Below are 14,636 nucleotides of genomic sequence, written 5' to 3'. Positions count from 1 at the left end.
ACTGCTAAATTAAAGAAGCCAATCACAAAAGGTCACATATTATATGATTCCAAGTATACGAAGTGTGTAGAACAGGCCAATCTTGAAAGACAGAAAACAGACTAGTGGTTGCCAGGACCTAGTGGGTTAGGGGTAATGGCTACAGGGTGTAGGGTTTCTGTTTGGGATGATGAAAATGTTCTAAAGCAGATTGAGGTGATGGTTGTACAACTCTGTGAATACAGTTAAAAAACATTGACTTGTCCTTTACATGAGTGGATTGTATGCCATGTGAATTATCTCTCAATAAAGCTGGGGTTTTTTTGCTTTTTTTGTTTTGAGATGGAGTCTCGCTTTGTTGCCCAGGCTGGAGTGCAGTGCCGCAATCTCTGCTCACTGCAAACTCCGCCTCCTGGGTTCAAGCAATTCTGCCTCAGCCTCCTGAGTAGCTTCGGCTACAGGCATGCACCACCATGCCTAGCTAATTTTTGTATTTTTGTGGGGACAGAATTTCACCATGTTGACCAGGCTCCTCTCTAACTCCTGACCTTGGCTTCCCAAAGTGCTAGGATTACAGACGTGACCCACCATGCCCAGCCAAAGCTGTTATTTTTTTTTAAAGACTCTTAATTATATTCCACTTTATAAATGAAAGGGAATTGTTGCTTCTGTCATCATCATCATCATTCTAGTATTATTATCATATAGTCCGTCACCATCATGGCCCTGGAGGGAGGAAGGGCGCCATCATCCCCAGTGTGGGGTATGCTTACAACTAGCATAGAAGCCCAACAAGCCTCGGGAGAGTGTTTTCTGTTGCAGGGTCTAGACTAGTGCCTGGTATGCAATGAGGGCTTACAAGTGTGTATTGAAAGAATGAACCCAGGTATTCCAATCTCTAAGCCACACCTCTTTCTGTCACCCTAACTCTGCCCTACTAATGAGTAGATCATTGTTATTTGAAGGAAATCTTGTTTTAAAAATGAGCCCAGTGCGGTGGCTCATGCCTGTAATCCCAGCACTTGGGGAGGCTGAGGCGGGCAGATCACCTGAAGTTGGGAGTTTGAGACCAGCCTGGCCAACATGGTGAAACTCTGTCTGTACTAAAAATAAAAATACAAAAATTAGCTGGGCATAGTGGTGGGTGCCTGTAATTCCAGCTACTCGGGAGTCTGAGGCATGAGAATCACTTGAACCTGGAGGTGGAGGTTGCAGTGAGCCAAGATCATGCAACTGCATTCCAGCCCAGGCAACAGAGTGAGACTTTGTCTCAAAAAAAAAAAAAAAAAAAAAAAAAAAAGAAAGAAAGAAAAAAGAAAAAGAAAAGAAAAGCCCGGGAGGCAGAGGTTGAAATGAGCTAAGATGGCACCACTGCACTCCAGCCTGGACAACAGAGTGAGACCCTATTTCAAAAAAAATGTTTAAATGGGACCTCTCTCTATGTGTTGAAATTTCTGAACCAATTTTGCCACAATTATATACTAGAAGCATTACAAAAGTGGACCACAAAGCTCAGCAGGTCAATTTGGTATCTAAAACCCCCCTTTTTTTTTTTGAGTCAGAATCTCACTCTATCGCCCAGGTGGGAGCATAGTGGCATAATCTCGGCTCACTGCAACCTCTGCCTCCTGGGTTCAAGAGATTCTTGAGCCTCAGCCTCCCTAGTAGCTGGGATTACAGGTGCCCACCACCATGCCCGGCTAATTTTTGTATTTTTTGTAGAGATGGGATTTCACCATGTTGGCTAGGTTGGTGTCTAACTCCTGACCTCAAGTGATCCGCCCACTTCTGCCTCCCAAAGTGCTAGGATTACAGGCGTGAGACACTGTGCCCAGCCATAAAGCTTTTTCTTTTTAAATTTCAACACAATGTTTTTAAGGGAAGTGGAAAAGTTCTCAATATTTCCCAGAACTAAACAATCCAAGAACTTCTTACACACTTTCAGCAGCAGAATTTGCTGATATGTTGCCAAGGCTATTTTCTAGGTAGTACACAGGGTCAGAAGGGTTTTTTCCTTTCAAGATCATCATGTTTTTTTTTTAAAGAAAAGTCAGTCAAGGGTGGCTCAATGTCAATGTAACATGCCACATTAATGGAACAAAGGGAAAAAACCACATGATCATCTCAATTGATGCAGGAAAAGCATTTGACAAAATCCAACACCCTTTCATGATAACAACATTCAGAAAATTAGGAACAGAAGGGAACTGCAACTTAATAAAGTACATTTATGAAAAATCCACAGCTAACATCATACTAAATGGGGAAAGACTGATAGCTTTAACCAGGAATAAGACAAGGATGCTCACTTTCACCAATGCTATTCAACACTGTACTGGAAGTTCTAGACAAAGCAATTTGACAATAAAATGAAATAAAAGACATCCAGATTAGGAAGGAAGAAGTAAAGCCACCCCTATTCACAGATTACATGGTCCTATATGTAGAAAATGCCAGATAATACACACACAGAAAACCTTGGTATTGTAGAGGTAATAAAAATAATTAAGCAAAGTTGCAGGATACAAGATAAATACACAAAAATAGTTGTGTTTCTATATACCAGTGGTAAATAATCTGAAAAGGAAATTAAGAAAACAATTCCATTTATAATAGCATTCAAAAGAATAAAACACCTAGAAATAAATACATTTAATTTCAATGTTTCCTTTTTCTATTATTGCCTATCACACTTGTTTCCTATCTAGGAATAAATTTAACCAAAGAAGTGAAAGACCTGTACACTGAAAACTACAAACATTACTAGAAGAAATTAAAGAAGAATTAAATAAATGGAAAGACATACCTTGCTCATGGACATACCTTGCTTATTGTTAAGATGTCCATATTATCCAAAGGAATATACAGATTTATATGGAATTTCAAGAGGCCCCAATCAGCCAAAACAATCTTAAAAAATACATTTGAAGATTCACATTTCCCAATTTCAAAACTTACTACAAAGCTACGGTAAACAAAACAGCATGGTATTTGGCATAAGATAGACATATAGATCAATGGAATAGAAACCTATACATCTATCGTCAATCTATTTTTGACATGGATATCAAGACCATCCAATGGAGAAAGAATTATCTCTTCAGGCCAGGCGCAGTGGCTCACGCCTATAATCCCAGCACTTTGGGAGGCCGAGGCGGGCGGATCACGAGGTCAGGAGATCAAGACCATCCTGGCTAACATGGTGAAACCCCATCTCAACTAAAAATACAAAAAAATTAGCCAGGCATGGTGGCAGGCGCCTGTAGTCCCAGCTACTTGGGAGACTGAGGCAGGAGAATGGCATGAACCAGGGAGGCGGAGCTTGCAGTGAGCCGAGATCGCACCACTGCACTCCAGCCTGGGCAACAGGGCAAGACTCCGTCTCAAAAAAAAAAAAAAAAAAAAGTATTATCTCTTTAACACTACATGGTGCTGGAACAACTGGATTTCCACACGCACAAGAATAAAAAGTTGGACCCCTACTTCATACCACATACAATCATTAACTCAAAATGGATCAAAGACCTAAATATGAAAGCTAAAACCATAAACCTCTTAGAAGAAAACATAGAAGTAAATCATCATGACCTTGGATTTGTCAATTGATTCTTAGATATGACACCACAAGCATGAGCAACATAAGAAAAAATAGGTAAATTGGACTTCATCAAGATTAAAAGCTTTCGTGAATCATAGGATACTATCAAGAAAGTGAAAAGATAACCTACAGAATGGGAGGACCATCTGCAAACCATATATCTAATAAGAGTCTAGTGCCCAGAATGTATAAAGAACTCCTAAAACTCAACAACAAAAAGACAACCCAATTTTTAAGTGGACAAAAGACTTGGATAGACATTGCTCCAATGAAGATATACAAATGGTCAATAAATAGATGAAAAGATATTCAACATGCTTAGGTGTCAGGAAAATGCAAATCATATAATCACAGTGAGATACCACTTCACATGCACTGGGATGGCTATAACCCAAGAGAGAGAGAGAGAATAACAAGTGTTGGTGAAGAGGTACAGAAATTGGAACACTTAACCATTGCCAGTAGGAATTTAAAATGTTGGAGCTGTTGTGGAAAAGAGTTTTGTGGTTCCTTAAAAAGTTGAACATAGAATTATCATATGATCCAGGAATCTCACTCCAAGGTATATCCCAAAAGAATTGAAAACAACGACTCAAACAAATACATAGCAGTACTATGGGTATCTTTCTGATGCCCAAGCCTTGTTCTTAGCCCAGGATTTCTCAACCATGGCACTACTGATATTTAGGGCTGGAAAATTCTTTGTGGTGGGGGCTGTCCTGTGCATTATAGTATGTAGAGCAACACCCTTGACCTCTGCCTGTTTGATGCCAGTAGCATCTACCTCCATCAGCTGGGACAACCAAAACATCTCCAGACATTGACAAATGTCCCATGGGAGGCAAAACTGCCCTTTGGTTGTGAATCTCTGATCTCAACCCCTCTGCCTAGTCCCTGCCTTCCCATCTCCTTTTGCCTCTGAATGGTGAGCTAGGAACCTCTGGGGACAAAGTCTATTTCATACTATTACTATTTCTCTTGCACATAGTAAATTCTCAAGAAAATCTTTAAAATTGTCTGCAAGAAAGGTCCGAGTCCCGAAACAGCTGGCTCACACATGCCCTCAGGAAAAATTTTGAAATTAACAACAGGCAGAGAACATTGCCAAAAATGTTGCAAAAGCTATCCCGGCTTCCCCAGAGGCCCAACAGATTAAATCCTACATCCTTCCCAGGAAAGAAGGGCATACGGGGCCCTCTAAACCTGACCCCTGCTGAGTGGCCGCTCCCTCTCATGCCCTCTGCTGGCCACAGTGGCCAAATGCTTTAGAAATTCAGCAGTCCACTCCCTTGGGGCTCTTTGCCCAGTCCATCCTGGCCTGGGAGGCCTGGGTACAGACTTCCATCATGGTGACACAGACAACATGGCATGGAAGTGGCTTGTTCGGTTGTCTGTTCTCCCTGACCGACTGGGTGGTCCTTGGGGACATAGACCAAGTGTCATTCATTTTAGATCCTTGTACCCAGCTTGGTGCTTGGCACAGAGTAAGAACTCAAAAACTGTGTGTAAGCTGGGGGCGATGCCTACGTCTGTAATCCCAACACTTTGGGAGGCCAAGGCGGGAGGCTCACTTGAGCCTGGAACATCAAGACTACAGTGAGCCATGATTGCACCAATGCCCTCCAGCCTGGGCAACCAAGTGAGATCCTGTCTCAAAAAAACAAAACAAAACAAATGGAAAAAAAAAACTGTGTGCCGAAAAAATGAAAAAAAAAAAATATATATATATATATATGCACACGCATTGAGCACCAACCAATGTCTTGAACCAAGCTGGAATTTTGATTTTTAAAGTTCTCATTTCTGAAACTGCATTCAGGAACACCAAGAGAATGAGCCAAGTATCTCCACGACAGTTTTGAAAGAAAGGGCTGAAGAGAACAACTCATACAAATGCGACCAATCTTAGGCAAATTTTAAATGTGCACATTTGAAATTGTGAGATATAAGAAACAGCAGGTGCATAAAATTGATAGGGTGGGCATCCCTCTACCCCAGTTAAAAAATACTTGAATTATTGCTTAGAAAAGTGCAGCATCAAGGCCAGGCACGGTGGCTCATGCCTGTAACCCCAGCACTTTCAGAGGCCAAGGCGGGCAGATCTCGAGCTCAGGAGTTTACAACCTGCCTGGGCAACATGGCGAAACCCCGTCTCTACAAAAAATATAAAAATTAGCCATGGGCAGTGGTGTGTGCCTGTAGTCCCAGGAGGCTGAAGCAGGAGAATTGCTTGAGCTCAGGAGGGGGAGGTTGCAGTGAGCCAAGATCACGCCACTTCACTCCAGCCTGGGCAACGAGAGAGAGACAGAGAAAGAGAAGTGCAGCATCAAGACAAAAATGTGCTACAATGATTGTGAATTATGAGGTGTGAGAATACATTGTTTACATTGATTCCTGTTGGAAAGCCAATCAAATTATGAAGTTTTGCATGATGTAAGTTCTTCAGGAACTTGCTTAGAAAATCCTGGCTGGCTGGACAAATGGATGGCTGATTAACTACGGATAGAAGGATGAGTAGGTGGTGTGTGGAGAGAGAAGGTGAGTGGATGAGTCGATGGGCAAGATGGTTAGACACACGCATGGCAGGTGATAGAGGGATGGCAGGTAAAGCTGCAAGCTGTACAGCGGAGGCTCTGATGAATGCAGTGGCCAGCTCTTCTCCCCATTTCAGCCCTTCTCTCACTCTGCAAATCCTTTACAATCTGTTATTCTGTTGGATCTAATCCCCCAAACCTTCCTTGCCAGGGTTACCTACATGAAAAACCTCAGAGCCTTTCCTTGTTCTTTGTGGAGTAATGACGTGGGACCCAAAGGTCACCCCACACAAGAACTTTTCCCAAGTGAATACACAGAGACAAATCGGGGGACTGTTTGAGAAAGCTACAGAAGAAACTCTCTGAGCCTCAGTTTCCTCATCTATAAAATGGGGATACGAATTCTCACCCCATTCACCTCACTGCTGCTCTCTGCATAAACATCTGTACCTATATAGCAACCACACATATAAGCCATCAAATTTGTGGAGTGTCTTCAAGCTCCCAAGACCCTCACCACCACCTCCCTCCAATCCTCAAAACACCCCCATGGTACCGGGCGCGATGGCTCACACCTGTAATCGCCGCACTTTGGGAGGCTGAGGCAGGTGGATCACCTGAGGTCAGAAGTTTTTGAGACCAGCCTGGCCAACAAGGTGAAACCTCATTCTACTAAAAAATACAAAAATTAGCTGGACGTGGTGGTGCATGCCTGTAATCCCAGCTACTTGGGAGGCTGAGGCAGGAGAATCACTTGAACCCAGGAGGCAGGGGTTGCAGTGAGCTGAGATCACACCACTGCACTCCAGCCTGGGTGACAGAGTAAGACTCCATCTCAAAAAAAAAAGGAACAACCCAATGGACGTTATTATTGTCATTGTCATTATTTGACTTCCATTTTACAGCTTGGTAAACTGTGGATCAGTAACTTTCCCTTGCTCATACCTTTTCCACTGTCCCACCACCGCAGTGGAGATAAGTACATTCCATAAGGCAGCAGGTGGTACAAGGAGTGTGTAGATATGATCCTAAAAGCAGAAAGACACCTGGCTGTGTACCTTTAAGACACAGCCCCATATCAACATGCAAACTAACGGTGCCAGACGGGGGGTGGGGGGGCCGTGGTCGAGAATGAGCACTGATCATGCAGTTTGATTCCATGAGCAGGAAAGGCCAGACGAGCCCTTCCAGTGAACTTCTGTGGACACTATCATGACAAGCTGCTGCCCTTCGCTGAAATAACCCAGCCGACCCGAAAACCAGATGCCACACAAAGCTATTTTTATGTCTTGCAAACCTAACCCAAGCAACAGCTACCTGGTGAAAGAGAGATCGTGGCCTTCACCACAATGAACGCAAGAAACTGCTCAGTCCTGTTAAGTGCTGGCCAGTCACCAGGCAAGGGCAGGGCAAGGACAGGGCAAGGACAGGAGTCAGGAGTCTGTTTTCCAGTCCCCCCCCAACCCACAGCACACTCATCCCCATGCCTGGTGAGGTCTTTAAAGGACAGAGGGGACAGAATGTCAGCATCCAGCAATCCCCATCCATGCTTGGATTTTTCCTCCCACTAAGATTAACTCCCCAGCACTTGTTGCCACTTACCGCCACTGGGGATGCAGCCACCAGCTCCATTCTTGAGTGAGGCTGACAGGCGCCCACAGGGTGACTAAGGGAACCCAGCTGGCAGAGTGTCACCTTTCAGCAGGAGGCTGGTGGCGTGCATCAGGCCATGGGGGCGGGGCTTGGACTGGCCAGCACTCCGACATGGGTGAGCGTTCCCCCAAGTTGGCAGTGCAGCATGCCTTTATCTGTCACCCATAAATTTAAGCCATTTCAAAGGTCCTCACTCAGCCTTCTCCTGACCTCAAGCTTAGGTAGTTAAGAGGCTATCTGTGCTCCCAGGGGCTTCGTGGGCTTGAGGGCCACCTCCCTCCAGCTTGCCACATTTCTGTACTTAGCCCTACTTCACTGCTCATGCAATTGCCCTCTTGCCCAACTCTCCATCTCTGGAACAGTCCTGTAATCACAACAGCCCTGGGGAGACAGGGAAACAGCATAGACATGTTCCAAGGGGTTCATCTGTCAGACGCCTGTCCAGAAGGGAGGGTGAGACTCAGCACAACTTGTATTTGGCCATACTGGGCATGAATGGCCAGCTGGACACACAGGTCAGCCCAGGCAGGAAAGAGAAGCAACAGTATTGGGACGAAGAGGGGGTGGTCAGGGGCCCTCCAGCAAGTGGCACAATGTCCTTTCGCAAATTCAGAGATAATTAAACTGATGGGGACAGGCCAAGTGTGGCTGCTGGAGCGTAAGAGGCTGACTGGTGGACACCTTCACCTGCACTTGGCCTGCAGGTCCGGTGTGTCACAGATCAGAGTGTTTCTCAAAAGCCACCTGCTGCAACCTACAGCTGAATGCGGGGAAGCACAGGGATCATCAAGTCCAGTGTGCTTGTTTTGTAGATGAGCAAATGGTGGCCAGGAGGTCACATGTGCAATTAGCCACACGGCCAAAGACTGGGACCAACCAAGATCCCCGGCTCCAGGCCAGTTCTTCCGCTATATTGAGGCATGATTGGCGGCCAAAGTCGACTGTCACCAGGCACCTTGTTTGGTCCCCTGGAAACTGACCTGGGTTCACATGTTGGTTCTGCCACTTACAAGCTAGGGAAGCCTTGGGCAAGTTAAATGCCCTCTCTGATCATCAGTCTCCTCATCTGCAAAATGGGGATGAGGATGGTACCTACATCACTGCTGGGCTGTTAAGAGTTCAATGAGTTCATCCCCCCTGGGGCACTGAGTGCAGTGCTGGATGCATTTGGGCTGTACACATCTGAGCCATCAGCATTCACCATCTGCACTCAGAGCACCATGGGCAGTGTGAGCCACTGCTCCAGGACTCTGCCATCAATGGACAGTGTGATCTTGAACAAATCACCTCCCCTCTCCAAACCTCAGTGTCCCCATCTAGAAAAGGAGGCAAAATACCCAGCCTCGCCTACCTCACCTGCCTTATTGTGAGAATCAACCAAGATTCAAGTAGTCACTCAACACCAAATAGAGCCTTCTCCTTCCTGATGCACCAAACAGAAAGAACCAGGCAAGTGATAGTGATTGCGGCTTCTGCTGTGAGCATCTTCCTCCACTCATGGACAGAAAGGATTCACATTTGGTTCACAGCACCTGTCAGTCCTGGTCAGGTGTCAGAGCCACTCTCTAAGGATCGGCCAGCCCAGGCAGGACAGGCAGATCCCCCCATCAAGGAGAGCTTCCCAGGCCACCTAGAACTGCTTTGGGGGGGCAGAGGGGATGGTGCCCTGCAGGGGCAGGCATTTTTCCAAAGGGGAAAGTCTCTGGGCTTTCAGCAGCATGGACCAGGCTGAATTAACATCCTATCTGTTCCCTGATCCAATGAGGATGCTCCTAAGGACTCTGGGTGTGTTTGGGGGCCCAGGGAGACCATTTTTTAGGTTATTTCAACAGAGGATTATTTTTTTAATGCCCACATAGGGGTTGAAGAAGGGAAGAAAGGAAGTGTTAGGGAGTGTTGCAGGGAAGAGGAAGTGATTCCTAATAAGTCACGACAAGTGTTTTTCTGTGTCACTGGCATGTGTGTGGCCTATGACAGCCACTGTGCTAAAAGCTTTACTTGCAGGGTCCTGCTCCTTTCACAGGCGAGAAAACTGAGGCTCAGTCACTCCCTAAGCCCACACTTTAAGACCCATGTGGCCTCACTTTGGAGCCTGAGCTCTTAATTCTCACACTCTCCTGCTCTACATGCAGAATTTCTTCTGTCCACAAACTCTAGAAAAGGTCCTAAGTGACTGTCATGGTCACTGCCTTGTTTTTTAGAATTGTGGGCTTGTTTTTAAATCTGTATCCATTATTTTTTATTTATTTATTTATTTTTTTTCGAGACAGGGTCTTGCTTTGTCACCCACGCCGGCCTCAAGTGATCCTCCCACTTTGGCCTCCCAAAGTGTTGGGATTACAGGCCTGAGCCACTGTGCCTGGCCTGTGTCCAGGCCACAAATAAATAAGCAATGTTTATTTGTCAACTAATAATTTATTAAGTTGACCAGACGCAGTGGCTTATACCTATAATTCCAGCACTTTGGGAGGCCAAAGTGGGAGGATTGTTTGTGCCCAGGAGTTCAGGACCAGCCTGGGTAACATAGCGAGACCCTGTCTCAGAAAAAAAATTAATTAATTAAATTGGGGAAAAAAACTCCATCTATTATTGCTTTAAAAAAACAAAAAAGAAAGCAACAAAAGTACTTCTGTAGACTTTGGGTTCTTCTTCTTGGAAAGACTTTGGGGGAGATAGGTATGTTCTGCCCAAATAAAGAAAAACTTTTAAAATTAAAATCTAATTACTGACTGGGTGCAGTGGCTCACGCCCGTAATCCCAACACTTTGGGAGGCTGAGGTGGGCGGATCACTTGAGTTTGGGAGTTCGATACCAGCCTGGCCAACATAGTGAAACTCCGTCTCTACTAAAAACACAAAAAAATTAGCTGGGCGTGGTGGTGGGTGCCTGTAATCCCAGCTACTTGGGAGGCTGAGGCAGGAGAATCACTTGAACCCAGGAGGCAGAAGTTGCAGTGAGCCAAGATCGTGCCATTGCACTCCAGCCTGGGCAACAAGAGTGAAACTCTGTCTAAAAAAAGAAAAGAAAAGAAAAGAAAAAAAAAGACCAAAAAAATTAGCCAGGTGTGGTGGCAGGCAGCAGTAATCCCAGCTACTAGGAAGGCTGAGGTAGGAGAATCACTTGAACCCGGGAGGTGGAGGTTGCAGTGAGCCGAGATCACACCACTGCACTGCAGCCTGGGCGACAGAGCAAAACTCCGTAAGAACTAATTGCTAGAATCTCAGAATCAGGAAAAGCTGCATCTAGAAGGCAGTTCAGAGAGGATACCTTCCGGGTTGGAGACAGACGTGAGGGAGAGCAAAAAGTAAAGAACATCTGCACTGGGACTTTGAAGGTTGAGTAGGAGCTCACCAGGCTGCCAAGGGAGCAGGACATCTCAAGCAGAATTTACTCTTGGGGACTCTTCCGAAGTTCCTAAAGCAGGAGCTGTGATTAGCAAATCGGCTATGTTGTGAAGGATGATCCTTTAAGATTTTTGCATCTGAAGAAGATACGTGACAACTTTTAGCTGGCAGTGGAGGGAGGTCTATCCTCCCTGCGAACTGTAAGACTTGAAAAGGCACACCCCCTGGTGTGATCCAAGAACCTCGCCTTCCCCTGCAACTGTGCTTGATGGCACTGGTGACACACCATGCTCCCTTACCCCAGGGGAACGAATGTTCGGGGACAGCAAAATAATTGCAACCGTCATCTCTAGGAATCTAGGGAGTGAGTCTGCTCCCTGACACTCCCTGACTGCAAATACTAAGAATTTTATTCTTTTTTTTTTTTTTTTTTTTTTTTTTTGAGGCAAATTCTGGATCTATCACCCAGGCCGGAGTGCAGTGGCATGATCTTGGCTCACTGCAACCCCTGCCTCCCAGGCTCAAGCCATCCTCCCACCTCAGCCTCCAGAGTAGCTGGGACTACAGGCATGTGCCACCATGCCCAGCTAATTTTTGTGTGTGTGTGTGTGTGTGTGTGTGTGTGTGGAGACAGGATCTCACTTTGTTGCACAGGCTGGTCTTGAACTCCTGAATAAGAGCTTTATCCTAATAATTAATAATACCAATAATGCCTTCCATTATAAGCATCTTATTTACACGTATCCCATTTCACACATGAGAATCCAATGTCCAGAGAGGTGGAGTGACTTGTTTGAAGTCACACAGCTTGGAGGTATACATGACATTCAACCCTGGGCTACCTGACTCTAAGGCTAGATTTGTCATAGGTGGAGGTGACCAGGTCGTTGATTCAATTGTTTAATGGGCTACCCTATTGGACTGGTGGAATCAGAGCCTGAAAAAGACACCCAAAGAGGGTCAGCAGTTCTCAAACTTACAACATGTCAGAGCATCTGGGTCTTCAGGGAATTCCAGCCAGTACTGCTAGAGTAAGCAAAAGATTATTACATCTCTGGTTTTGTGCCAAATCCCAGACCACTCCACCCTAGAGTTGAGTACGGGTGTACAGCATTCAAGGCCTCTGATTTTGGAACAACTTCAGGGAGCAAAACATATTTAAGAGAAGCCTGTACATTTCAGCTTCTCCCTCAGCCAGGAAATTACTCAAATGATTGAGTCTCCCAGGGCCCTCTGAGAGTATAGACCCAGAAAGATGCACATCCACAATGGCTGGTACACTGTAGGTGCTCAATTAATGCCTGTCGAGACAAACCAAACTTCTTTTTTCTTTCTTTTTTTTATTTTTTATTTTTGTGTGTAGAGACAAGGTCTCTCTCTGTCACCCAGGCTGGAGTCCAGTGGCACAATCATAACTCACTGCAGCCTTGAACTCCTGGGATCAAGCAATCCTCCTGTTTTAGCCTCCCAAATAGCTGGGACTACAGGCACACACCATGACACCTAGCTAATCTCATTTATATTTTGTAGAGATAGGGTCTTTCTATGTTGCCCAGGCTGGTCTTAAACTCCTGTGCTCAAGCAGTCTTCCCACCTCTGCCTCCCAAAGTGCTGGGATTACAGGCATAAGCCACCATGCCTGGTTCAAATCAAATTCTTGATGTGGTGAATCTGCTATCCCAAGCAAAACTGGCCTGAATGGTTCCAGATCCGCCCCTGCCTTGAAGGAACGTAAGAGGAGCCGTTTTTCCACCTCCAATGGAAAACATGTTCCGCTGTCTAAAGGCCTATCAGTTTGATCTGTCCGGCTAGCCTCTCACTTGAATTATCCCTGCAGAAGTTGCTGAAGTCCGCTGTCCAGCTCTCCTAAGTTCTGGTCCTTGCCATCTTCACAGGTGGAATCCTATCCTCCTTCCCCTCTCCCCCTGCTGTGCTGTGAATTTGCCTTCTTCAGCCATTCACTCATTCATCAGCAGGTGTTTCCTGAGCACCTGCCAGGTGTGGTACAGGCTGCTGGAGACATGGAGCAAACAAGACAGGAATGGCCCAGCCCTGCTCTCGTGGGTTATGATCTCCATGGGAAGCAAATAAAATCACAAACCTAAGCGCACAACCCAGAGAATCGCCATGAACTCATCATGGATCAGGTTTTGCACCAAAATGTAAGTCTTTTTTGAGTGTGAAACCAAGAACCCTCTGGGCGACACAGTGCATTGGTTGGAGCACGAGATCTGGATTCAGGTTCTATTTCTGCTGTTCATTTCCTGTGTGACCTTGAACAAGTTTCCTCACCTCTCTGAGCTTGGGTTTTCTCATGTATACAATGATAAGGAAGTCTTCCTCATACAGTTTTGGAGTTTAAGTAAACTAAAACAGATCAAGTCATTAACAAAAGAGTGTGCTACCATTTATGGTGCTCTCCACCATGTACCACGCATTGCGCTAAGTGATTTACCTAAGATCAAGTTCAAGCCACTGTTATATCTCACTTGGGCCACTGCACAAGTCTCTTGACCTGTCTCTCTCGCCTGGTCTTGTCCCTCCAGTTCATTACGCACAGAGAAGCCAAAGCGATCTTGTAAAAATTCCACAGACATCGTTAGTGTCCAGATTATGATGTCTCTAAGAACATTTCCCACTCCAAGGAACCAGGACTCCTTGGAGAAATGGCTGATTCTAGGGCTGGGGCAGAAATGTACATGATGAGCTGAGATATCTTCTTGCCTGAAAACAAGGACCCTCTAGGGGTATGGGCTGCCAAAGAGAGGCTGTAAACGGATGATGACTGCAGTGGATTGAAACACATCAAAATATCTTTCAAAACCATAAGGTCGTAACACCACTCAAAACAAAAACAACTCGTTGATACTTTTCATGGTTGCTAGGGCTACTCATTACTCTGAAAATAGACTTAGCCCTGCCCACACACAAAAAAGGGACATAATCAATCATGTACTCTGCCTTTCAGGGACCGTATGTCAGGGTAAGCAAATGCTTGAGGAAAGTCATGTGGTAGAGAACAATGAGAGTTGGGCCGGGCACAGTGGCTCATGCCTGTAATCCCAGCTCTTTGGAAGGCCAAGGCGAGAGTATCGCTTGAGCTCAGGTTTGAGACCAGCCTGGGCAACATAGTGAAACCTCATCTCTAACAAAAATACATAAAATTAGCCAGGCATGGTGGTGAGTGCCTGTGGTCTCAGCTACTCAAGAGGCTGAGGCAGGAGGATTGCTTGAACCTGAAAAATTGAGGTTGCAGTGAGCCAAGATTGTGCCACTGCACTCTAGCCTGGGTGACAGAGAGAGACCCTGTCTCAAAACAAACAAACAAAAACCAGAAACAACAACAACAAAAAACAACAAGAGCTAATAAGCACAGAAAGATTGATGGAAGTAGAAAATCACTGTAATAATGAAACAATAATCTGGGCTTTGCTCATCAGCAGGCTGTAAAGTCATTCGGCAAGAGAGTGATAGGGAACTTTACGACGGAGGTCAGACTGATACCCTAAACTCACTAATGAACCAACA

The 14,636-nt window shown here is 45.4% G+C and overlaps 1 protein-coding gene across 2 annotated transcripts in view; it reads right to left on the bottom strand.

Annotated features, from left to right (window-relative positions):
* ACACB (acetyl-CoA carboxylase beta) overlaps positions 1 to 14,636 on the bottom strand; it is a 157,720-nt gene that overhangs the window by 129,515 nt on the left and 13,569 nt on the right. Inside the window, exon 3 of one of the 2 annotated variants that reach the window (XM_024257188.3) lies at positions 11,116 to 11,245. The exons of the other annotated variant lie outside the window; for it this stretch is intronic. The gene's annotated coding sequence lies outside the window, so the exon portion shown is untranslated. The remainder of the gene's footprint in view (positions 1 to 11,115; positions 11,246 to 14,636) is intronic. 2 annotated transcript variants of the gene reach the window in all.

This window comes from Pongo abelii, chromosome 10 (genome assembly GCF_028885655.2).
Source record: "Pongo abelii isolate AG06213 chromosome 10, NHGRI_mPonAbe1-v2.0_pri, whole genome shotgun sequence".
NCBI lineage: Eukaryota > Metazoa > Chordata > Mammalia > Primates > Hominidae > Pongo > Pongo abelii.
Note: the sequence above shows the minus strand (reverse complement) of the source record. Positions and strands in the feature narration are given on the sequence as shown.